The sequence below is a fragment of the Poecilia formosa genome, unplaced genomic scaffold (genome assembly GCF_000485575.1).
Source record: "Poecilia formosa unplaced genomic scaffold, Poecilia_formosa-5.1.2 Scaffold32, whole genome shotgun sequence".
NCBI lineage: Eukaryota > Metazoa > Chordata > Actinopteri > Cyprinodontiformes > Poeciliidae > Poecilia > Poecilia formosa.
The window spans coordinates 2,922,637-2,949,076 of NW_006799971.1; the positions used below are offsets into that span (position 1 = coordinate 2,922,637).

Genomic DNA, 26,440 nt, shown 5'->3' on the forward strand with positions numbered 1-26,440 from the left:
TTAAGCAGACAGTCAATGACACTCTTAACAATGCAGCTCAAGCCATAAAACATGATTAGAAATTAAGCTTGTTATTCAATTTGCTGCATCCAGACATGTTAAGTGAAAGTTGTGTGGATGGAAACTTGTAGGCAAAGGTGCAAGTTCAGACCTGAAGAGACTGAACTTTTTAATTTGTCCAAAATTCCAAAATCTTCTTTTAAGTTTTTAAAACAAAATCTTAAACTTTTTACAGAAACTGCAGAAAAAACACAGCTGCACCTTGGATTTTTTTTAAGTGACAAATTAAGACAAAATTCATAGCAAATTTCAGAATTGCTCACGCGTCCAACTGTTAAATTCTTTGGAGTTTCCTTTGTCATTTTCCGAACAGACTTGGCCATTGCTGATACTGACACAAGCAGAGGTGAGCAGATCGGTCCAAAATATCGATAGTACCGATATGTCTGCATCAGTATCGGATCGATACTAGCATGGTAAGATTGTTACGTTAGTTTCAGTTTTCCTGTAGTTTTTGTTTGTCATGTTAATGTCATCAAACTATTTTGTAGACAAATATCGACTTTGTCCAAATTTTATGAGAAGATTTAGCCAATTAAATTAAAGGAAAAACTGGAAAAACGCCTAAATGTCTGAAGTTTGATATATCATCAAACTAATGAAAAGTATCTTTATCGCTACCAGTATCAGCGATACTGTGTTTATTTGTTATCGGCTCCAAAATAGGCACATCTCTAGCCTATTATCAAACCGATATCTATAGTTTAATGACCATGTTATTACTGTTTCTAACATTCATAAACCCCTTAAAGAATCTGAGGTTTTGAGAGACTGTTCAATTCAAGTCAGTTATTTCTAAGTAAACGCCGTAACTCCTAACTCACAACAAAATGTCATCTCAAGGCACTTTAGAAGACCAAAAGACAGAACATATAATCAAATCACGCCAATTGAGTCACACAAATCAATTTTAATCATATAGTGACCATCAATAATTCCATTTGATTTTCTTGATAAAGAAATAAAATGACACATTCCGCGTTCATTTCCGCGTCAGAGTTGCCTAATAATACAACTAAGAGCTGCACTTAGAGCCCCAGCTGCTTCCAAAGCCCCAGTGGGAATATTACTGTGGCATTTAAATGGAGCTCGTTCTGCTATTTTCACTTTAACCTCGCATACATTTCTAAAATACCATTTCTGACGTAAATAAAACCAATCTGGTGTCTCGCGGCGTCTCTTCTAATCCCCCCCCCCCCCCCACTTCTCGTTGCCCTGTAGGTTTTTTATCACTCATCTGGAGCAGCTGGTGCTCCGATTCAGCATCATGCCTGCCTCTGTCGGACTGAACCACCCCCACTTCTACTTGCGTACCCACTCTGTGTGCATGCACCCCCCTCCCTACTCTCTCTCTCTCTCTCTCTCTCTCTCCCTCTCTGCTGGAACGCACGTCCAGGGATCACACTCACGCTTTCTCCGTCTTTGCTGCTGCAGAACGGACCGTAAAGCTTCGGGCTGCCGCTGCTTCTTCTTCTTCTTCTTCTTCTTTTTCCTTCCTCCTTCATCACCAGAGCGGGACTCCTAGTGCGGTAAGAGAAGTGTAATATATCTTCAGTTTGCGTGTGTGTGTGTGTGTGTGTGTTGAAGCTGAACGCTCGCTGGGAGGGTTGCTTCACTTATGGGACGCGCACCTGAGTCGCATGTTGCCACGTTGGTCGGGGTTGCAAAAATCCAAGGAGAGAGAGAAAAAAACAGAGCAAATAACTACGAGTCCAGTGTGAATCTCATAGAGTTGCTGCTTTGGACCGTCTGACCCAGATGGTTGCTGGTTGCACCCCATTCAAAGTGACAGGAGAACCAGAGGCTGATCGGGAGGAGAGCAAGGCGTGGTGGTGGGATTCGGGTGCAATTGTTGCAGGTCCGGTGTGATGTATAACAGCGGCAGCAGTGCCGCGGTTCGCTGAGGCAGACCGGACAGCTGTTGAGCAGGGAGGGGGATCAGGAGCTCCTTTTAGGTGGGATCCATATGTTGGTGGATCCGGAGCTTCCGAGCTGATCCGCTCAGAGCAGGGAGGTGCACGGTGCCAAGCACACACACAGACACACACACGCATACACAGAGAGAGAGGCAGCTGCTGCTGCTGGTGGTGGTGGTGGTGGTGGTGTGTGTGTGTGTGTGTGTGTAGGTGCGTGTGTGTGTGTGTGTTTGTGCGTGAATGCGTGTGGGTAGTGGGCGTCTATTCACTGTCATCTCAACGGCGGGGTCTGCGAACGGGATTGGTGAAAGTGATAGGGTGTGCGGCAGTCAGCTATACCTGTCAATAAATAAATAAATAAATAAATAAATAAATAAATAAATAATACCGCGTGCGTGAGTGTGTATGCCGCCGGCGAGGGAATGTGTTTTGAGTTTTTAATTTCCACCTCAAAGCGATTTTGGTTTGAAAGAAAAACTAACAAAAATATATGGAAACCATTTTTCTGTTCGTTTGCTCTTACTCGTTAACTTAATTGGATGCTAGTTAGAAACACAAAAAGACGTGGAGATGGAGGAAAGATGAATCAAACGAGGGAGAGAGGGCACGTGAGAGAAAGAGAGCAGAAGCCGTGAGGTAGAGAGATGGCGCCCTACACCAGAGCTTTTCTGAGTTATTTGATTTATCGCCTCTCCAATGCGCACTGACGCACACAGCTCTGGGAGCCCCCCGCTTTTAATACTTGTCATCTTCACCGACTGATGAAGATCACGTCGCACTGAATGCGGGCGACCTATGATGGCCGCCGGGAACGCACCTTCTCAGTCAACCCCCCCTCACCCCCCCCAGAAACCTCCTACCCCGGCGGGCCCCCACGGGGGCCAAACACACGGTTTTTAGTCATGGACGATTATTACCGTCGTGAAAATGTTCATCATCGCCTGATGCGATTTGACTGAAGTGAGCCGGTGGGCATCCGGTGCAGATCTGCGGCCGCTGAGGGATCGGGATTTCATTTCTGCCTCAGAGTCACACCACAAGTTGTAAAAAGTCGTTTATGCTCCTAGTTGTGATTGATGCGTGCATTACTCATTCCGCCGGTGCGGGCGAAGGGGAGGATAGCGGGAGGCTTTTCGGGACGCGTGCCAGAGTATGAACAGGCTTCACAGGAAATGCTGTGACTGGACAGTTTTTCAACGGATTCTCTTTAAAGAAGTGATTTTCATTAAACGCCAGGGCCACAGTTAGGAAGCTGTGAGCCCTGTGGGCTGTGGTACCCACTGGAGAGATGTGGGGAAAGTAATTTACCCTCTAAGTCAAATCAGCAGATCAAATCCATACCATTTGATCTGCTTTCACGGTCCTTAGGTCTAATTTACCAAGCCGACATTTAACAATTATGTTTTAATCTTTTAGCTCGCAAATCTACACACCAAACGCTGTTTCCAACTGCTTTTAATTATTCTACAAAGTATGGTATTTAGAATGAAACTGACATATTCATAGCCTGAGCATATTTTGTAAAGTCCACCGAGACAATATTTGTTGTGAAGTGGCAATATATAACTGAACTGAAATTAATTAAAGAGCTTTGGTTTTGAATGTATTTCCTGTCATCCAAGAAGTTTGTCTCTGACAGAAAATGAGGCAGACATCTCCCAAAAGTGTCACTTTAAACATTTTATAATTAGCATGGTATTAAGAAATTACATACATGATTAGATCCAGGCTTTATATATATATATATAAAGATCGACAGAAAGACATATTTATTGAGATTACAGTAGCAAAGCTGTTCCGATCTTTGCTTTAAAGCTGATGAATTATAGTTTTTGTTATGATCTGTATTTTCTGTGTAGTTATTTTTGAGGTTTTTCTGTGTTTTAGTCCATTTTCCCCTGTGAGTCTGTCGTCCCTGTTCATTGCTCCCAGCTGTATCCAGTTCCCTGATTACGTTCCCTGTGTATTTAACCCCACCTCTTGTCTTTGTCTCTTGTCGGGTCCTTGTCTAAGTTTGTCAATTGCTGTCTACGTACTTCTTGGTTTGCATCAGTCTGTCCATCGTCGCAGTGGAACTGCTAAGTCCTGTGTCGGCGTCAGCTCTAGTGTTTCAGTCTCTGTAGTCAGTTGCTACCAGCATCTAGCTGTGTGCTTGCCTCTCGCCGTGCTGCCTGTCTTGGACTGTTTTTGAGATTTATCTCTTCATTAAACCATCATTATCATCTTTATACCTGGGTCTCTGCGTTCTCTCCTCACCACCATCCACACCACCTTATGACAGTTTTGTCTTCGTTGATGAGCTTCAGGTGTTTCAGGTTGGAATGCCTCCTTGCCATCACCCTAATCTTTAGCTCCAGACACACATTTCCCTATTAGATTCAAGTCAGAACCTTGACAAGGCCACTCAAAGATGTCAACATTACCTCCGGTCAGGAATAAGCTCTTTGTAGAATTACATTACTTCAGATATAAATATGCCAGGGATATGAATAATTTGGGGCTTAATAACAAAAGATATCTGAAACAGCTTGTCATCTGTTGATAACCAATTTCTAAATGATGAGTTGTAATGTGTTCACATTGTCTTTTCTTTGGTTATGTAGAACGCTTTAGAGGGTTTTCTGTCTTAGTCCTCAGATTGTTAAACTAATAGGAAACCACTTTTACAAAGCAACATTGATTACATTTCTTTGTCAAGTTTTAAATAGTAAGTTTGTTCAATGGTATGCTATGAATTACAACTTAACAACCAAGGTACACAGTCAGAGGGATTGTTTCCTTCAAGTCTGAAGGACAGGCTTTTAAAAAGAAAGCACCTGCCAGACATGAAGTCTGTGGCTTATTTACTAGCTTGCTTTTGTTTCAAATTACACAAGGTAAAGAATGTGATTGAGACTTGAGGATTTAGAGAGGAAGTCTAAGTCAAGTTAGTAGTCAAAGTCTGAAACTCGAGTCTTTCTCCCTCTATCAAGACAAATATCTCTTACCAAAGCAAATTACAACTGACTGATAGTTAGGCACACATTAAGTCTAGAGTCCACAGGCCTTGTCCACATAAAAAGTATTTCCAAGATTAGTTTTGTGTTTGTCCCTTCTGACTATCACATCACTTGTAGGAATATCTACATCTATGCAAAAAAAAAAAAATTGTGGTACTTCTGTATGTATATGATTATTGAATGCAGTCAACATCTGCATTACAAATGTGCGCAAAACTTTGTAGATATTGCACTAATGTAGAAAAAAAATTTGTAACTAAAATCACACGGATATGCAATAAGTCATTAAAAATCATGCCGCACCATGATCTTCAAACTACGTCCTGTCATCGTCTTCATCATTTCCACCAGTAGTAACCAGTCAGTTGTAGATCACATAACTTGTGTGATGCAAAAAAGTGTTTCCATTGCAGTTTTACCAAATACACCAATTTCAATACAGCCCCCTACCCCCACCCCCCAAAAAAGAAAGAAAAAACCTTAAACTAACGCAAAAATGCTTCATTGAAAAAGCTTTCTTTCTTTCTCCAAAACTGGCATGTTTCCATGAAGCAAATTGTAATTTTAACATTTGGAAGCGCAGCTACTGAAACGAAACCAAAGTTGCTGTGAGTGTTTGTCTAGAGCTGATCCATCATGTCTGACATGTTTAAGGTCAATAGCTTTGTCAGAATTTGGGCGATGACATCATTGCTGTGATTCGGTAATACACACTGGTTATTTACAACCAAAAAAAACAGCCATAAAGACAAAAAATGTTAGCTGACAAAAGTATAGTTTTGGGAATATACAAAAAATGCCCAATTCGCAAAACATCCATTAAACAAATCGAAGCCTGGTGTGAGTTTTTCAACTTCTCAACATCGTCAATGTCTAATTTGGCCTCATCTTTATATTTTTAATTCTTCTCTGTGTCCTTGACTTGGTGTTTATAACCACCTCCTCCTCTTCGTCTACCATAACCACTAAGCCCATCTCCATCATCAACATCATTATCATTACTTTCAGCAGCAGCAGCGGCGGTATTATCCGCAATTTCGGGCAAACCATTGTTTCAGTATGGGACGAGAGCCAAATTGTCTCCCCTCCTCTCGTCTCCTCTCCTCCCTTGTCGCTGTCAGGTTTGAGAAATGAGACGCCGTCAGAAGACAGAGGTCTAAAAATGCCCCCAGTTCACAGACATCTTGTTCATAAATCTTCTGTTGGGGGCGATAGGCGAATGAGCAGTCCCCTGGAGTCTGACGTGATGCTCACACTCTGACACGTCGCCAGAGACGCAACTGAGATTACAAATGTATTTAGGATTCCTAAATAGAGGTTTCAAGTTCAGTTCAGTTCATTCATAGAGAGCCAAAGCGTAACCAGATATCAACTCACTGCTCCGCTGTACAAACAGATCCGATCCATATGCAGCCACTGTCCGCTCAAATTCAAATGAATCAATTTCAATTCAAAATGCATGACTGGCAGAAAATTGTCCAAGGAAATCCAGATGATCGCATCAAGTTGTAGTAGATTTTCACCAAACAGTTCCCCGTAAAGCTTAAAAAATGAGCACCTCACCAAGCCGTGTGTAAATCACTGGAGACATGTGAGCATCGGTAAGCCAACCTGGTACTGCAGAACCAACCCGTGCTGGGAGTGGATCTCAGCAGGGTCGATACAGAATGTTACTCATAAAACAGGAGCTGTGCATCTACAATGCTGAACGGTAAAACGCATCTCTGGCGTATGATGCCTTATTGATTTTGTTCTGTTTTCAAGGGTCAAGGGTCACCGTTACCAAGGATTGGCTAAAATCCAGAGGCTTTATGTCTGTCTGAGCAGTTCTTGTGCAATTTTTCCAATATGTGCAAAATGGTGAGAAATGGTCTGTATGTTGCGTCCCTTGTCCGCTTGGCTCACACAAACCCTCTGGTAGTAAGGCACAGTGTGGCTTCGAAAAACCAGCCTTTTTTAGGGCAGCCCTACCTCGAGGTTCACCTTGGGCTGGTTCACTTAACTCTCCTTCTTTCCTTTGTTCTTTTAGAAATTGTCTCGATCTGGACAGAAGTATCCAAGTCCTGACTTGTATGTTTTGTGACAGAGGCTGCAGACTTTGCAGCAATCCCTCATTCTGAGAAAGCAGAAAACGTCTTATTGCGTTGGGGATGCAGTAGGAGTGGAATGAAACAATTCCCTTTGGGGTCTGCAATGTGGACTTAAAGTTTTATCACGATATTTTGCAGTACCATTGTTATAATGATAAAAGTGACAATAAGAATTATTTATTACGTCTCTTTTAGGTGTAATAAAAGAAATGTATTACTGCTGTGTGTCACAGCAATTACAGTCCCACAAACACAATCAATGCTTTTGAGAAATGTAACAAATTTGTATCGCGCTCCTTTAGGACACCAGTTATGTAAACATGTGTGGTAATTGTTCCACTAAACTACTAAACGGTAACTCTATTTTCAAAAAAATATTTACAAAAAATATTTACAAAAAAAAAAAATCGGGGCAAAATTTAAGTTTAGGTAAAGTATTTGTTGTGTATTTATTGAATTTTTTAAACATATTTTTTGACATTTGTAGGCAAATGTGAAATATAGTAAATATTTGTGGAGAAAAATGTTTAAAGAAATGCAGAGAGACATATTCTAGGAGTAAATGGGTCAAATATGTTTATGTAAGAAACGAACACAGAAAATAAGAAAATGTGTGAGGTTGTCTAATAAAGTAAAATAAGTATGATCAGCTTATTGCCCTGTGCTATGGCTTACATTTACAACAGCAGAAATATTAGACTGCAGTCTACCTTTAGAAGGCTGTATGTTTTTGCTGCGTCTGTCTCTATTTTAAGTCCTTTCACTGTGATTACACATTTTGATTTTGCTTTGTTGTTTGCTTCGCTTCGCTTTGTTCAACCTTGAAAAGTAACTAAGATTCGGAGCTCCAACAACATGTCAGGGACTGGAAATGGAACGTCATGAACAAAGAGAAGACAATTAAATGTGTGATCAATAAACACACCTGGCATACATCTCCACAGCAAGTCATAATTATGGCAGCTGGGGAGAAACAGATAAAAAGAAAAGTATTTATAGTGACTTTGTGTGTGTATGTGTGATGTCATACCTACCTTCTGGGATAAATTAAACAAATCTCTTGACAATTGCAAACATGACAACAGAAAGTTATTGCAGTTAATCATGAGAGTTGAACAGAGAAGGACAAAGACGTAGATATCGACTGGGGTTTACTTTAGAGAGTCTGGCAAACTCTTGCTAAATGATATAAGTGGTTTAGACCTGACCCTGCTTAAATGACAAACTACTGTACGCTAAACATTGGAAGAGGAATGTTAAGAAGAAATTCTGAAGTTCCTTTTATAAAAATGAGTAAAGAACAGAGTCCACCACCAGCAGGCGAATGCCGATGCATTCTCCCAGCCCCACTGCTGTCACCTGCGGCTACAATCCAGTAGACTAGATAAAGCCCCCTACCAGTACCTCTTCTCTGATTCAAACTACCAAAAAATATCCAGTTGGGTTTCCAACCAGGTAGTCCCACAGGATTATAGCACTGACATTCTCAGCTACTCAGCTACTCCTACTTTGCCTGCTGGATGTCCAGCACATACTGAGGATGACAACTTTGTGTCCTCTTGTCTGGAATGTTCAAGAGTTTTACATTTATACACAAGTGCACTTTTGCATGTATTTGTATACCATACATGTTTTTCCTGCAAGCATGTTATGCCCAGCTGATATGTGCTTTACTGCTTCAGAGGGATTATTTGCACAACCTGCATGTTGTCTCCAGCCTAATGTGGTAGACTCCAACTTTAATTGCTCTTGGGCTGAGTCCCTGTTGCTGTACTGCCATGATCTTTGCCTTTGTGCTGTCTTTTAGTCCAGCCTTCTGAAGACTGGTTGGAGCTTTTAATTTTAGCCATTTTCACAGATGCTATCCAGGTGCATATCTTTCCATGTTGGTTCCAGGCACCCTAAAGATCCCTGGTGCTATGAGATAACCCAGCTGATTGATCTCTGTGATGGCCCGAGTGAGTGTAATCCAGAGTTAACTTGCAGAGGGTACTGTGACGATGGCTCCATTGGGTGGAGTGCAGCAGTCACACATTGGGAACACCTGACTTGTTGCTTCAGTCCTGTATAAAAGTGAGAGGGGCTGTACTGCATGTTGCAAACATTAATAAATCATCATGTCCTTGTGTCCTTTTCTCTGTTTTTTATTTTTTTATTTTTTATTTTTTTGTCAAAATCCCAAAGCTAGGTTGTGAAAAAATGGGGGGGTCGTCCAGGATTTGACCCTGGGACCTCTAGCACTCATAGTTACCTCATGTATCTAATCTATAGGAATTGTAATAAATTGTACTTTTATATATTAGAACACGGTGCCAAAAGTAAATTGTAGGTCATTTTAACTGTTGGTCTTTAAAGCTTTCATAGGTCACACATCCTGCTGCATGGCTTCTTTCACCATCAGTTCAGCAGCTGTACATCTTGTTCTGTTCGCCCACCTCTCATCAGAATGTCCCGATGCACACACTGTAAATACATCTAACATTCAAACTGGTGTGACATCATCTCTCTCTCTCTCTCTCTCCCTCTCTCTCTCTCTGTATATATGTATTTATTTATTTATTTATTTTTTTTTTCAGATTAAGCTATCCCAAATTGACAAATTCATTGCATATATCTCTGTGTATGTATCTGTAATTTTCCTTATCTTTTAAAATACGGGCGTTTTTTCAGACACATGTCTCTCAACACACACGACGTGGATAGCGAGAAAGACAGGACGGCTTGGGAGACAGATGCTTTCAAACGGCAACTTTACTGTTCGTCTGCAACAATAACGCCAACGCAATGGGGAGAGAAAATCTCATAGACGTCCAACTGTTTGTTCTTTGCCATTGTGAAGAGCGAGACTGTGGCTGGTGGTGATAACTTGGGGGAGAAAAAAAAAGAGAAAACACAATTTGGCTGCATTTTCTGATGAATGCAAACAGGATGGGAAGGGAGATATGAGAACGAGGAAGAGGGGTGGCCTCAGGGCAGGACAAAAAGAGCTTCAGCCTTGTTGAGTTGTTATAATATGGGCCTGGCAGTCAGAGCTGCCACAGGCCTTTTTGTAGTTACTCTGCATTCACAATGAGCAGCAGTTGTCTCAGAAAATACCCTTTCACTCAAACAATGAACAAGCTTCGGAGGTATTTGTATACTGCAGGTAGCTTTTTACAGTCAAACTGAAAGTTAATTAAAGATGGCAGAGTCTATAAATGTGTATATTGCTTTACAGATCATTTGGGTCTTTGAAATAGAAATTGCTGTACATGTTAATAATCTAAGTGCATTGAATACTGATGTAGTAGCATGTTGTACCACTTTTTTGACTCTGTCAGCAGCAACACGAGGAAAAATCAGACAACAGATAGACGAGATGAATAATAATGGAGCTGATTCTGCAGTTCATTGAATACCGGTCTGAATGTATTTGATAGCACAGCTTGTACAAAAAAAATAGATGTTTAATTTGACGTCGCCTTGGTAACGACTTGATATTTGATAGACTTTTTGACACATGCTCCCTCCTTTATTTGAGCTCTTACTTTCTTCTGAAGCTGCTCTGTTTTGAACCTTTTTTTATTTTACAACATGCAGCATTGTAATCCTCTGCTTTTTGGACAATGGTGTCAAATGTTTTGAAAAGACAAGAATAAAAAGATGTAAATGTAAATCAAACATTTGCCCACAATAAATTGCTTAGATTTTCCATTTGTAGTAGGCTTATTAATTTATTTTACTTCGATAGATCACATTTTCTAAAACACAACAAAATCCTGGCTTCTCTCTTGATTTTCTTTAAATTCAAACTTCTAAAGGAAAACTATTACAACACTCAGATGACTCAATAAAATAACAAATAGTAATCTGGCAAAAAATTCAGTGAAATTGTCAAATTGATATCCATCATTTCTAATATGCCTATTCTAATTTTTTTTTAAATCTTAAATTTGTCAATTTTTACTGTTCCTTTAAACAAATTTACAGCAAATATTGTGATATTAGTGTGGAAATAGGTTAAAATATGATAAGTCAAGATACTTTTAGTTGTTTTGAGAATAATTACCTGCTAAAAATGTCACCTAATGGAATTAGTAGAGATTATGAATCATTCTGAAACATGGAGGGATTTTTTTTCTGCTCCTCTGTTTTTGTTTTTTTTTTGTTGTTGTTTCCTGTCCTAGTTTTGTCTGCTGGTCTCAGAAAAACAGCGGCTTACATTTTCAAATATGCAGAAGGCACTTCCAGTGCACCCTTTGTGCATCCCTTGGACATGTTCCTCTCCACATCCTGAAAAACCGCAGCTCAAACTGAAGTGGTGCTTTAAAGTTCACCACATACTAAAGTGATGTTTATCAAATGTCTTTGCCGAAGGCACAACGGGATGGCGACACTCACAGTGTGGACTCATCTGGAATCTAAAAACCCTGCTCCACTGCGCTGGGAGGGTTTTTTATTTGGCTTTGCTACTTTGATGTTTGAAGTTTTACATCTCTGTACTTTCTTTAAGACATCCCACACAAAGGAGTTTAAGGTAAAGGCTGTACATAAAGGTCATGGTTAGGTACTTTTGTTTTTATGCTTCCAGTAAGAGAAATGGAGGCAAAAAGTCCCAGAAGTTGCTGTAAGGAACAGAATAATTTCTTTTTCATTTCAAAAGTGGCAAAGCTGACCATTTTAAAAGTAAAGTAATCATTAAAATTCACAAGTAAAATAATTAAATTTACCCCACCAGGACTGCTCTGATGTATATGACCAACTTTTAGCTCAACTTTATGTCAAGGATGCCCAATGTTTCACAAACTCACTATGTTATATCTGATAAAAATATTTAGCTGTATGACATTTATCTTTCATTCAGACCATTTACATGCTGTACATTTTGCTTAGGCCACATTTAGGGCTGGGCATTTACCACATCGTTTATCGTTTGTCGCGACAAATTTCTTGTCATGATAAGAATTTGGATTCATCGTCAAAATAAATTTCAAATAATGTAAAAAAAAAAGAAAAAAAAAAAAGGATTACTTTTTACTTTGTTCTCCCATATTTTCCCCACGGGATCATCAGCAAATATCAATAAAGTCCAAAAGTATTATTATTTTTATTTTTTTTTACGTGTCCTAAAATATTTCTGAGTGTGCCACTCAGAAATATGATTAAATTCAATTAAATCTTGCATGAGTAAAAGTATATAAATCAGACTTCTTTAAGTATGTGGCATCTTAAAGAACCGTGTATCACATAGGAATGTTTTCCTAGAACAGCATTAACTCAGCGACCTTCCGTGGTTTTTCATGATCATTTCATCATAATGGTATTAGAGACGGTGATAAATTCCTGAGTCCACGTCGCTCCTGTTTGAAGGACTGCTTCCCGCCCAGCGTTTGGACTGAGACGGTGCAGGATAATTACAGTCTGAGTAGCTGAGGAACAGCAGCCATTCGTTATTTAAGAGATCTCAGTTTGGTTCAGCGAATGGGACAGAGAAAAACAATTTCAAGCAGAGTTCGCTGGAGCCCGAAACAAGACAGGCCCGATGTATGATTTTTAATTGATTATACATCCATAGGCATCTTTAAAAGCCGGCAGATGAAAGACGCTAATTAGTTTTAACCATTCTTAAAAGAAAAAAAAAAAAGAAAAAATTTAATCCAAAAATCCGACTCTTTCTTGTTCACTGATTTTTGTATTGACTTAAATAACATAAAATTGGTCAAATGTTCTCATTCCAGCTAAAAGTTACTTCAGATAAATTCATTTAATGCATGCTGAGCTCTGTGAATGTAGAGCTCACTACAATCCTACATTTATCTTTTTTTTCCCCTCAGCTTTTACATTGCCAGTGCAGCTTTACGGGAAGCGTCCTGCCACGGAGCATCGGTCTTATCTTGCAAAAGAAGTGTATTTTACCACTTAAGATAACTTGGAGACTATCTTCTTTAATGCCACCGTCTACATCAGAACAAAATTTGTTCGGTTTGCTGGAAGAACGGCCGTGTTGCGGTCGTGATTTGCTGCAAGGACCTGAGAAGATCTCTGTAGATTAATCAGACGGGTTGATAGACATGAAGAGCAAGAACGGGCTTGTGGGGGATGAGATGCGACAGGATTTTCTTTTTCTCTGTAGATTTTGTTGCATTTTTCATCGTGCAACCTCGTGTAATTTTCAATTCATTCTGTCCAGATCGTCACTTATTTATTTAATTTATTTTTTTCCCGCCACACATGTCCAAATTCACAACGGATCTCATTAAACTTTCATCTAATCTAATCTAAAAACCATGTTAGCTGAAATTACACATTTTGAAGCAAACCACTCAGAATAAAGTGCCAGATTATTTACAGTGTTTGTGTGTGTGTGTGTGTGTGTGCGTGTGTGTGTGTGTGTGTGTGCATCTTTCAAACATGCGCTAAGACATTATGCAGGAGTATAACATCTTTTAAAAATAAGAATATGAGTCTTTGTCATTTTTTTAAAGACGAAGCAGCTGTACTGAGCTGCATAGTGTCAGATTTCAGCCCTGCATTAATAAGGTAAACATCACACTGTGTTCCCAAAATGCTGCTGGATTTTTCCGTAACAAAATGCCAGGGAAATCAATCATCCTAAGCTTTTCCGGCTACCAAAAAAAAAAAAAAAAATGGAGAAAAACCTCAATGTTTCCTTCTGCCTTTATATCATGAAAATGTTGCGAATGGGACAGAGCGGTTGTTATGGCAACAAGATAATCTCTTAACTGCTTACTTGAAACAAACATAGCCAGCTGTTTTTTTAATGAGAAAGCAGAGCAGCTATTGTTTCTTTTTTTCTTTCCTTTTTTTCTTTTTACAATGTAAGTCAAAAGTTTGCATACACATACCGTGGGGCGTGAATGTAACACTCGTTTTGGGCTTTTAATGACTCGTGAAACATTTTTTACCCTCTCAGTTTGGACTGCAATGGTTTTTAAAGACAAAAGATCAAAGTTGAGCATAACAGAATTACCCTGAAAGAAAATTTGAGAATCTACCAAACACTTTGGTTAGAGGTTGAGGCTTCGAGCAGAATAATGATTTTAAACACACACAATGGAACAGTCATAGACCAATGAATATCTCCGTTTTAGAACGACCCAGTCAAAGTTCAGGCCTGAATACAGTTGATAGTCTGTGGCAAGACTTGAAAATTACTCCTGACAGATGATTTCCACCCACTGTGATAAAGGCTGAGCTGGTAAGAAGAAGAATGGGCAACAACTTCTGTCAAACACAATACAACAAGTGAGCTGTTGAGATGTAGCGTGCGTTCACACCGGGCCTGTGTAGTCCGCTTTAACACAACTCTGGTTCGTTGGTCTAAAGTCCAGTTCACTTGTGGAGGCATGAACTCTGGTCCGCCCAAAAACCTTGGTCTCAATTCAGTATAAGTGAACTCTGGCACGTTTTAAATGCATATGTGGACACAAGTGGACCAGGGACCACTCTAAAAGCAGGAAATGGACTACGGCGCAGGGCATTCTGGGTAAATACAACCAATATTTACCATCAGATACAACCACTAATATCTGCTGGTTCTGTTTTTATTTACATTTTGTGAAGGAAGAAGTTGTGCTCTTCAGATATTTTCATGTCGTTTATTTCAGTGGTTCTTGGCGCAGCGCCCCCCACAATCAAGGGGGGGAACAAGTTTTTGAATTGATTTGAATTGTTTGAGTCAGTGCAGTATGAAAGCGAAATGCAACAGCTGAAAATGTAACAAAAGTTGCAACTTTGCCTCCCAATCAAACAGAGTCTACTGGATTATCAGGAAAGAAAATAACCGTTGAAGGAGCATGGATCAGCAAATAAATTCTGGGATAACACACCCACTTGAAAATATTACAGGTATCAAAATTTGTGAGACTTCCAGCCACCCTATTACTCTAGCCTATACAGTGACCAGATTTAACAAACAAAACCAAATATCTGGGGACTCCAATTAAAACAACGGTCACAATGTTTTATTGGCACCCTGTCAGTGCCAAGCCTCACTTAAATGTCACTGGGAGCTTCGCTGCTGCGTCTCCCTGCACAGCAGGCGGAAGCAGAAATCCCTGGTTGCGGACCGAGTGACTTCACCAGCGTTTCAGCCCATTACATTCACATGAGACCGTGTTCTTGCATAATGCAACCGGCGTCTTGTACAGAACGCTTTAAAAAAAAGATTTAAAGAAACAACAACAGCGGTTAAATGCAGGCGGTAAACCAGTTCACCTACATGAGGGGATTCACAGTCTCCAGCTGCATGCATCTTTGTTACAGACCTTATTTCTCTCAGTTCGGGCAATTAACATGGGAATGCAGTGAATAGTAAATTAGGAGACAAAAAGCGAGACTGGAAAAGAGAGCCAGTGATGAGAGGACCTGGAAACAGGAGGCTCTGACAGTGAAATGGTAACGTCTCACTGCATCTGTGATACTGAGATGGTTAGATGATCAGAGAGCCAGAGAGAGAGATAAAAAACAACAAAAAAATAACTGTGATTTTTAAGACTGGAATCTTGACTTAAGTTTCAAAGAGAAAAGCTGTGGTTGATATGAAATGTATTTGATTCAATAGATTTAAAAAGGTTTATCTGTTGTCACACAGGACTTTATCAATGTTTCTGATTGTTATAGATAAAGATGTGCCGATATTAATATCTGTATTGGTCCTCATATTTAAAATAAATCTAGATCTGGTATCTTAACAATGTCCCCAATCCATAAGGGCAGATCCATTAAGTCTAATTCTATGCCATGTGTTCTCAGCCACGACATGCTTTATTATTAATATTACATTACATTAAAAATTTCTAATTCCTCTTTCTGAACCATTTGACAGAAAGTTTGTGGCAGATATCGGTATCGGTATCAGGAGTGAAAAAAATGGATCGGTTCATCCCTTCTTTCAGATGTGCTTTTCAGTTAAACCAGTTAGGTTGTAGGATGAATTAAATGCCATGTTGTCTTCTGTCGGACACTTATCAGAGTCTGGTGTGTGTGTGTGTTTGTTTGTAATACCTTGTGGGGATTATCTTCCTGACAAATACTACATTGTGGGGATCAAAGCCTGGTCCTCACAAGGGGAAACGCTGTTTTAGGGTCAGGGGTTACATTTAGGACTAAGGTGTGAATTGAGTTTTGGCTAGGGTTAGGTTTATGAGGGTTAGGTTAGGGTTAGGATAAGGGTAAGGTTTAGGCCGTAGAAATTAATGGAAATCAGTGGAAAGTCCCCACAAAGCTAGCCACACAAACATGCATGTGCATGCGTGTGTATGTGTGTCAGAAGCAGAATGGGATGAGGCAGCTTGAAGGCTCAGTGGAACCTTAAGAAGGACAGATGTCAGTGGGTTATTGACCTTGTGCCTGCTTGTTTTTTCTTCAGCTGCCATAACCATCTAGTAGAGGATACAGTCACCTGAGTGAAGGTTTGAAGGTTTTCTGGATGTGTGCATATTAGATTTGCTGCCTTTTTGCTTTGCAGCTATATTTGCTTTACTTTGCAGGTGTGGTAAGAGGACAACATCAAGTTATAAACAGTGAGTTATTTTAGTATTGTATGTGTTCGTTTTTACCTGCAGTATTTATCTTTAAAAAAATATGTGTTTTTTACATATTTGTTAAAACTACCACCATGTCGTGACAGTGTAAGCTACTATTGCTGTCAGAAATGCACTGCTATTGGTCAAAAACAACCAATCAGAGCCAGGAGGAGGGTTCTAGTGCTGTCAGTCAACTTTTTTCACAGATTATCTGTCTCATACCAAACTGTCATGTCAAAGTAACAGCTATAGCAAATATGTAAAAAGAGCATTTCTGTAAAAGTTACGCACTGCGGCTTTAATGAACTCTTCTGCCTGCACTTTTGCACAACCTACAGTATATTCCAAGTTCGCCTTTGCCTGTATAAATGTCGAGTGTTTGCACAATTTAAAACTCCACATCTCTCCCTCTTCACATTTTATCTCACAGATACCCTTTTAAAATGTCTTTTTATAGGCCTCTCCGGGTTTGTCTTCATGCGGTTTTGTCTTTGATTTGAAAGGTGCCTCCATTTTATTCCAGGCACTTGTCAGAAACCCATTCTGACTGCTTGTTAGACCAAAACAGTCTCCTGCCATTTACTTAAAAGCAAAATCCATCATCCACAAATGAGCCTGAGTGTGTCCTGCTGCGGGATCCGACATGACGAGAATCAAAACTGCATCTTATTTTGAAATGATCTGACAGCACTGTCCATCAAGATGGGAAATGATGCATAAGAGTTAAAGATGAAAGCAAACTCTCCTTTGTGCTCTGTTCTGATTAAAGTTGGAAACGTTGACAGTAAAATGTTCCGAAGTAAAAGCAGACAAACACTTTGTCTTTTAAGCCGGAAGCCCTTCGCCGTTTCATGCTTTTGTGTTGTGAAAAGTCGTTTCACATTGACCATGTGTCGATTTAAACTGGCTAAAGAGCTGGTTCATGTCAACTTTTACCTCCAATGATTTCAGCCATAATTGGATCATAATCTTTTCCCACAGTAAGAAAATGTAGCTCTGTGACTCTATTTGTTATCATTTCAGGTCACTAGCAGTAACTTTGGTTTAGTTAGGATTCACAATTGCTTATAGCTGTAAAGTTAAAGAAAAAGGTTGCAATTTAAGGTGGCCAAATTTTGGGAATTTAACATTTTGAACTTAACTCAGAATTTAATCAAAAACATTTAAATACCTATTGCCCTCTGCAGGAACGCACCTCTCCTGGTCAGAAACAACCAGTCAGAGTCAGGAGGAGGGCCTAAGCGCTGTCACTGAAGCTCGTGTACGCGCTAGTAAATGTTCTAATGGCGAAGAAACAATGTACTGTCACAGGTATACTGTTTGTCTGCCGTCATTTGTGGCTAAACTAACTAGCCTTAGCATTCTCTGCAAGCTTTCAGTGTGGTGAATCAGCTATAGCGTAGCACAGAGAAAAGGGGGAAGGTGTGAGCGGCTCATACACAAACATAACTGACAGCGCTAAGACCGTCCTCCTTGCTCTGATTGGTTGTTTCTAACTGAGTGGTGTATTTCTGCAGTTAGAAGGCAGAGGAGCTTGATTTATTTTTTTTTCCCACAGATTATCCGTCTTATTATTAGTATTATGAAATACTTCTATAATTTTAACAAATATGCAAAGCATATTTTTTCTAAAAGTTACATGCTGCAGTTTTAGGTCCTTCGTACTAGAAATGATTGTATAACTGTGTGAAAGATTCAATTCCGTTCACTTGAAGCGCCATCTCACAGTAAATGTTATCTCAAGGTATTTTACAAAACAGAGACTCTGTTCATGTCCTGTTATATATTATAAGGTCAAACCAATCTAATCATGCAGACAGATTTGCATTTGATTAGATACCTTCCACTTCAACTCTAATTACCTCGCAGTGCAGACAAATTCAGAGCATAATATCCGCTGGTAAACATTATTTATCTAAGAAAGCCAAGTGAAACCCAGTGGGTTGTGGACGTGCCTACTCTGAAGTAGATTATCTGAGTTTCCAGTTCAAAATGCCGAAGTGGGAATTCTGAAATTCCCTCTTCTAAACTCTGACTCTAGAATCCAATATGGCTGCACATACATGTACATTTAGTGAAGGCTTCTTATGCGAGACAGATTTTACATAGAATCCAAAAAATGATGACCAACCCTTAGCATTCTCTTTTTACGAGACTATCATAGAAAAACAGTGTCTTCAGTCAGAGGCTCCTTCAAATTTGCTGTAATACAGACTGTAGCAGAAGATCCTTCCTGTTTGCAGCCATCATAATCAACGACTCTTTGAAATATCTTCAATAATTTGACTTATAACATTTCATTTCCATTTGGGATTGATAAAGTTTTTTTTTTATTTAATAAACTATTTTTTAGCCCTTTTGATGGTTTGACTCTCTACAACCGGGGAGGATAAAGTCCTGAGAGTCTGTTACCTTTGAGTTTTAACTTAAAAATGAAGAAAATAGCATTTTATCATCACCGTCCATACAATATGTCCCATCAGCTTGTTTTAATACAACTGGTGTACAGTGGCCCTAACACTCTAACGTCCAAAAACACCTAAATGCAGCATGAGGCTGTAGTTTTATAAGAAGATTAGAGTTTTTGTAAATTCTCCCACCTTCATTTTGGTTCACAGCATAATGGAATAAATGTTGAACCTTCAGCGAATTCACAAAAGCTCATCTTCACATCATAAACTCTCCTCTGTATTGTCACTAAGAATTTTGCTCACTAGACTTTTCTTTTTTGGGTGGTTGTTCCAATTCGTTGCGCTTATTGTATTTACACAAAAACACGCACTGTGAAGAAAAAAAATGAAGTACTTCCTGGCAGACTGCGGTGGCTTTCATACCAGAAAATAAATAAATAAAAAAAGCTACGTGAGCCTCTGCTGGTGGCTGTAGGCTGCTGAACATTCCCTCATTAGATCCAAAGTCCGCCCCCATATCTACACTGCATATGCTGTCTCACTCGCTGGAGCTTTAACAACATTTTAGTTATTTTTTTATTTTCTCCCCTCCCGCTCCTTTCACTCCGGCTTGTTTTGTTCCTTCTCCCATTTCGGCCACATTCATAAACTGTCTGTTTTGAGTTTTCACCTTGTGCTTTCCCATTGATTTGCATTTCGGAACGCTGCCGGCTCGTGTGAGTCTGCGAACGCCTGGAAACATCAGCTGGAAATGTACAGTTCACATTTCTAATGCTATTTTGAAGTTCTCTGAAATATTAGCTTCATTTTGTTCCTGATTTCACGTCGTTGAGCTGCGAAGTGGTTGGTTCCCCCACCACCATAAAAACATGACAAATACGACTAAAATCAGTTAAAACCACATTTTGAAATGGATCTACCACAGTGGCGTGTTATCTGAATTTAGTTATCTTTGAGCTGAAATTAATGCAGCACTGACACATAACGCTCTGATACACAAAATGGTGCCTGATTTCTGCTGCCTCCCTGCCATAATAAGCTCTGCTGCCTCGTTCAACAGTTTGGACTGCAGTTGAGGTAATTAGACTCAACATGGTGCCTCATTTTTTTTTGTCTTTCTTTTTTTTTCTTTTTTTTTATTTATTTGTTCTTCACCAAAGCTGAGAAGGCGGTAAACATCCTATTCAGCGCAGTCTGCCACTGTGACAGTTTGACACAAAATGTGCCAGGCTGTGAAGTGTGTTCACACATTTATCAACAGGTGAGAGGCACTCAGACCGTCATGCCTGCTATTAGCGTGTGGCTGTGACACCGAGATGCAATAATGAATCTGAACCACACACAGGGGGAAAAAAACAAAACAAAACACAAAAAAAACCACTAACTGGTTGTTGTTTTCATTTCTGTTTGCATGGGGTTAATTTATGAAAGATAAAAGAGGGATAATTGATCAGAAAATACACTAAATATTTTCTAATGGCTGCAAAGAATGATCACCAAAACCAATCCAACAACCTGGTTTTAAATGTCCTAAATGTCAGTAACAAATGATAATAAAATGTGAAACAGAGAAACGTGTGTGGAGATGTAAAAAAAAAAAAATAAAAAAATACTATATCTGTGAGAATTCAAAGTTGCCTAAAAATATTGGAACGTAATGTGCTAAATACTGACATCTACTGTAGATCTTTAGAATGCAGGTTTGTTTCTTGGAAAGATTGTCATCTTGAGGATTAAATTGTTTGTAATATTTCACCATCCATGCCAGAAATGAATATTTTTATGTTCAAATGCATGAAAATGCATTAAAAACAAGAGCGGATTTGCACTTAGACATAATCTTACTTTATTATTGTTGCACAAAGACACCACAGTGAATTTGTCAACAAAATGTCGTTGCTTGGCTACCAAAGTGAACAGAAAATAATACTGGAAAACACTTACAACTGTGACAACACATCAGCTATAAGGAAACCAAAACGTGCAGTATAGTCACATGAAGGAGGTAAATACTGTACAGAGGAGGAGCCTCTAGCTACTGCAGTTCAGTTGAAATGTTTGCTTTCATATATTCCTATTCAGATCTAAACTATTTTTATGACTTTTATCATTTAAAGACCCACGTATGGCCATTCCATTGTAACCTCCTTCCTTTCTTCCTTAGGTTCTAATTTACAGAGCAATGAAAGAGGATTAGCCACACAAAAAAAAATAACTAAAGTTTGACATTTCTTCTTTTCAGAATTCAAATTCAATTCAGATTCAAAAATACTTTATTGATCCCAAATGGAAATTACATTAATTTAATTAAATTCTGAAATTAAAATTTGAATTCTGATAAAAAAGTAAGAAGTATCAGATGAAAATGTCAGAATTCCGAGATCAAAGGCAGAATTCCGAGATCAAAGGCAGAATTCCTAGATCAAAGTTGGAAATCTGAGATCAAAGGCAGAATTCCGAGATCAAAGGCAGAATTCTGAGATCAAAGGCGGAATTCTGATACCAAAGGCAGAATTCCAAGATCAGAAGCGGAGATGAAAGGCAGAATTCCAAGATCAGAAGCGGAGATGAAAGGCAGAATTCCAAGATCAAAAGCGGAGATGAAAGGCAGAATTATGAGAATTAAAGTACAGGCACAGGCAGGGAAACTTCTCAAACATCTAGAAGGTTAACGACGGCCAAGTGATTTCATATAAACAAACTGTAATTGTGAGTGTTTTAAATCAGCTCAATGCTAAAAAAAAAAAAAAGAAAAAAAGCCACAGATACTTCAAACTGAACAGGTTTTCAGATGGAAAAAGAAAAAAAAATCTTTTCAAGACCAAGTGGAGGAATTTATATTTCTTTCCAACTTGACAAAATTAACTTGAAATTAGGGCTGTCAGTTCTAATGCATCAATCTCTGTGATTAATTTGAACATTTTAACATGATAATATTGCATAATGCAGACTAATCAAAGTGTCTGTTTTGACCTAAAAGCCTCTCTTTGTCCTGCAGAAGGTGGGGCACGGGGTGGGGCACCTAGAGAATCGAATATATTTGAACAAGTTTGCTACTACTTGCAGCATATGTAGTGAAGTAAGTTTCCACTTGCTGCTGTTGAGCAATGGGAGAACACTTTACCTGCTTCCTGCTACCAAAAAAAAAAAAAAAAAATCTAATAATTGCTTGTATCTTAATTGGTTGGAGTGCAGCGGAAGGCGGGGCTTCCCCAGGACAAGAACCACACTGGAAAAAGTGTGGCCCAGCTTAAATTAAAAAAATTGATGTCCATTTGTTGCATCTAATATATTTGACTTCACAGAATCTAAATAAAATCACAAAATCAAAAGCACCCCCTACCACTGGCCTTAGCAGGTTTTCTGAGGGAAACTGCTGCAATGCACATGTGGAGTGATTTTCACAAGTTGAGCTTGGGGCTCTGATCAACAGACCCACAACGGCCAGGTGCTGCGTTTTCCTTTCCTGAAGCAATTCGATGCTCAGTGAGTCCATGTCAAACCCTGTACTCTGCAATCAAAGGGATTTGCCTTGAATGGACACTTGCTGCGGCTAGCTTGCTAACATCGCGGCTGCTAACCGGGACGAGGCCAACGCCCGGCAGCTAACCCAGCTAACCGAGAAAACAACCAGTGGAAAACGACGCGTTGGATTGACAGCAGGCAGAGGTAAAACTCTGCCTTGTCCGGTGTCTGTGTTCACAGAGCGACAGTGCGGCTAGCTTGCTGCGGCTAGCTTGCTAACATCGCGGCTGCTAACCGGGACGAGGCCAACGTCCGGCAGCTAACCGACCTAACAGAGAAAAAAACCAGTGGAAAANCTGGTCTGATTAATATGATCGCATTTTTAATTGATTGATGTCACAAGTAAAAATACTAAATATGTGGGTTTAGATATAATAAGTCAGCTTAAAATGAAACCTCAGGTTTCATTTCTTAGTGTTTTTGTTTATGTTTCATCGGCTCACAGATCCTTTCAGTTCAGTTTCCGTTGTCTTGATAAGTCTCTCTCCTTCAGTTCGCTCTGCCACAGCTGTTCTGCATCACCTCTGATTGGCTCTTCTAGTTCCTCTGTCACTTTCCTCCTCTGCCTCAGTTTTCATGCTCCTGGTTTCTCACTGCTTCTGTTCTGAATTCTTCCGATGCCTATAACTTATTCCACACTCCATTTCCTATTGACCTTGTTCAAGTTTTCTCTTTTCAACTTTTGTTAAACCTTCTATTCTCAAGTTGCTGTCTTCTGTTTGAACCTCCTTCAAACACACAAAACACGATGGTCAATATACGTCTGTATGTACGATTTTAGTTGTGATGAAACATACAGAATCAAATAAATAAATATAACCTTATGTTCAATTTCCCAAGTTTTCTGAGACATTAGACACCGTAAGCATGAGAGAGAGAGAAAAAGAACTAAAACACAGATCTATCTATATTTTTTTCTGCTATGGAATGCAAAAGGTGTTCACTGTATTGATCGTAAACAAGATGTTATTTTTTTGTTCTTTATTTTGTAACCCCGCAAAGCATTTAACGTTTTATCTTCCGCTCTTTCATTTTAATGCAGCAGTGATGATCGCAGAATAATAGGTAAGAAAGCAGTTTAACATCCAGCTTTCAAAATGGTACTTAACAGCAAATGTTTCAATGTCTTAAAAAAAAATCTAAACTTTTTCTTTTTGATGAAGCTGCTTTAAAAACGTTCACCTTTTTTCCCCCTTTGTCTTGATTATCGCTCTTTTATGCCTTTTGGTTGGTTTGCTTGTGTGCGGCGATTCTGTCTCAGAAATGAAAAAGGGAGATATTTAGCTGTGTGATTTTTCTTTGATTTTCACAGAAATAATGTTTTCTAATATTTTCATGTTAGTTCTTTGTAGTTCACGTGAAACCAGAACCTAGCTTGAACCAAAATGTTGTCATAAGATTTGCTGCATTTGGATTTCTTTAGAAAGTTTGCTACTTGTGCTTTGAATTAGTGGCAACTTCAACCTCTGACAGATCGGTGTGCCTGCTTACGTGTGTGTGAGAAATAAGCATGTTTTTTTTTTGTTTGTTTGTTTTTTTGGATTCTACCCACATTCCAAACGGTCCAGTTCAGGTCGACTTGAACCTCCTAAACGGCCTCAGACATGCAGACTGTGAATGTCTGCATGTCTGTGTTATCTCTGCGTTGGACTGGTAGCCTGTCCAAAGTGTCTTTCCACATCTCACCTAATGGGCTTTAGCTGGCCAAGAACCTTCAAAAGAGGAGGAGGAGGAGAAAAAAAAGGAAGAAAAGAAAGTTGGATGAGAGAATGAATAAATGAAGGCTGATGTTTTGAAAGGTTCCTCGGCAACGCGGCTAAATTAGCCGCTGGCTCCGTCCAAGGTGCTGGAATCCTTCATGGCCAGATGAGCTCAGCTTTTTAGACATCTGTCCACGGTGCTGAAATCCAGCAGCGAGCGCAGAGCCACCTAACACACACACACACACACACACACACACACACACACACACACACACACACACACACACACACACACACACACACATGCAGACACATATGAGATATATATGCACCCAGTCCAAATGTGCTTGTAGCTGCTCCACTTTTTAAGAAAAAGACAATTTAAAGGTATTTTTTAAGTAGACAACTAAATACACAATTATTGTGACAAAAGTCACAACTATTTCAGTTTTTTATTGTTTTTAAATGGTCGTATATTTGTTTCTCGTTTTGAGTCTGGATCACAGTGTTTAGACTGAAATGAGATTTCCAGAGTTTTTCATCTAATTATTAGTGTTGCACCAATTGCAGTTTTCTGGCCGATCTGCAATATTTAAAAAGCCTGATCTGCCGATTCCATTTTTTTTGTTTGTTTTTTGGTCTGAAATGTTGCTGAATATAGCAAAAAAATCAAAAATAAAGATGCTGAGTTCAGCATCAAACGTTGTTATACAAACACACAATTATCGGGTTGCTGATTTATTGGTGCACCTCTACTCATTATGATTTTTAAGATTGTTTAGTGACCATTTTGCAAATGATTGCATATTTTTATTTTAGTGTGTAAGTAATGCTGTAAAATTTTAAAAGTAGTTGAGCGGGGGTCTCTAAGTGATGACGCAGTCTTCATTTAGGAGAATTTTGTACTATTCTAATTACAATTTGGCAGTGATTGCAGAATTTGTCCCACATCTGTCATTAACGTGGCCAGAAGGCGCGCATTTGATTAGACGGAGGATAATTATTGTTATTTTTTATCTACAGGAGTTCATAAAGCTCTTCAGGAGAGATTAAATGCTCTCCATCCAGCAGAATATGCATCGCGTTCATCACCTGGTAGAAACTCGTTCAGCTTTTCTTGGAAAATTCTGACAAACAGCTTCAGCAAGTGGAAAAGATCAGAGGTGAAGAGAACAGCTACTACCCAGAAAACATATATTAAATACTCCAGTTTGATTGATTACGAGGGATTTCTGTGGTGGGGGGAATGTTTGAGTAGTTGATACATTTATAATGAGAACAACAAAACGTCTTCCATGTTGCTTCGATTCCACCTCAACGCACGTTTTCCTGTAACACACACGCACACGCGCCTCCGTCTGATTAATCAGAGAGGGTGAAACAAATTTGACAGCTAAGATTTATTTCCAGTGGTTCGCTGTATTTACATCCAATGTTTTTTTTTGCGAGGCAGTGTTTTCCATCTCTATTTATGAACCGGTGTTTCTCCCTCAGCTTTGTGTGGGTTTGCATGTAGGTGAATTTCCATGGCCTTATGCTCCATCTGCATAGAGATCTTTGCCAAAAAAAAAAAAAGATATAAAAACAGTTACAGCTGAAACACCGGTTGAAACAGAAGTTCACTTTAATTTGTGTTTTTTAATTGTCTGAGAAAGGGTCAAGTTAGCTTCACGTGTGCAGCGGTTTTGCCTTTTATGACGTGTGTAATTCTGTTTCAACTCCTAAAAAAAACATCACTAGAAACTATATTTTGTCCCAGAACCAATTTTTATTTAATTTTTTTTTCCAGCACTGCAAGATGGCATATTTATCGCTTTGGTGAATTCATATTCAGCAGGAGTGTGTGCTCAGCAGCGTGCAGCTCGCTAAGTATTCAGTGCTAAATAGTTTATTACTGGTCTGCTAACTCATCTGTACCTGCCAGAGACGCACACATGGAAACACACTGAGGGGAGAGGAAACCTGTGGGCTCTGCTGATGCTGCACCTGCTTCTCGAAAGGAAGGCACACTTCTGAAAACACCTCATATTTAGTGCTCATCTTTTGAAATAATAATCTAAAGGAACTTTTTTAAAAACAAACATGTAATTAAGTGTATTTTTAAGCATTTTTAAATGGAGAAAAGAGTAACCCTTTATTTGAAGGGGGGTGAATAAGACTGTCATTACACTTTCATAAACATGACATAACACCTGTCATGAACATGAAT

General features: G+C 39.2%; 1 protein-coding gene across 3 annotated transcripts in view; it reads left to right on the forward strand.

Annotated features, from left to right (window-relative positions):
- Positions 1 to 1,501: 1,501 nt before the first annotated feature.
- Positions 1,502 to 26,440, forward strand: part of elfn2a (extracellular leucine-rich repeat and fibronectin type III domain containing 2a) — a 201,920-nt gene continuing 176,981 nt past the window's right edge. For all 3 annotated transcript variants that reach the window (XM_016670325.1, XM_016670327.1, XM_016670326.1), the window contains exon 1: positions 1,502 to 1,589. The gene's annotated coding sequence lies outside the window, so the exon portion shown is untranslated. The remainder of the gene's footprint in view (positions 1,590 to 26,440) is intronic.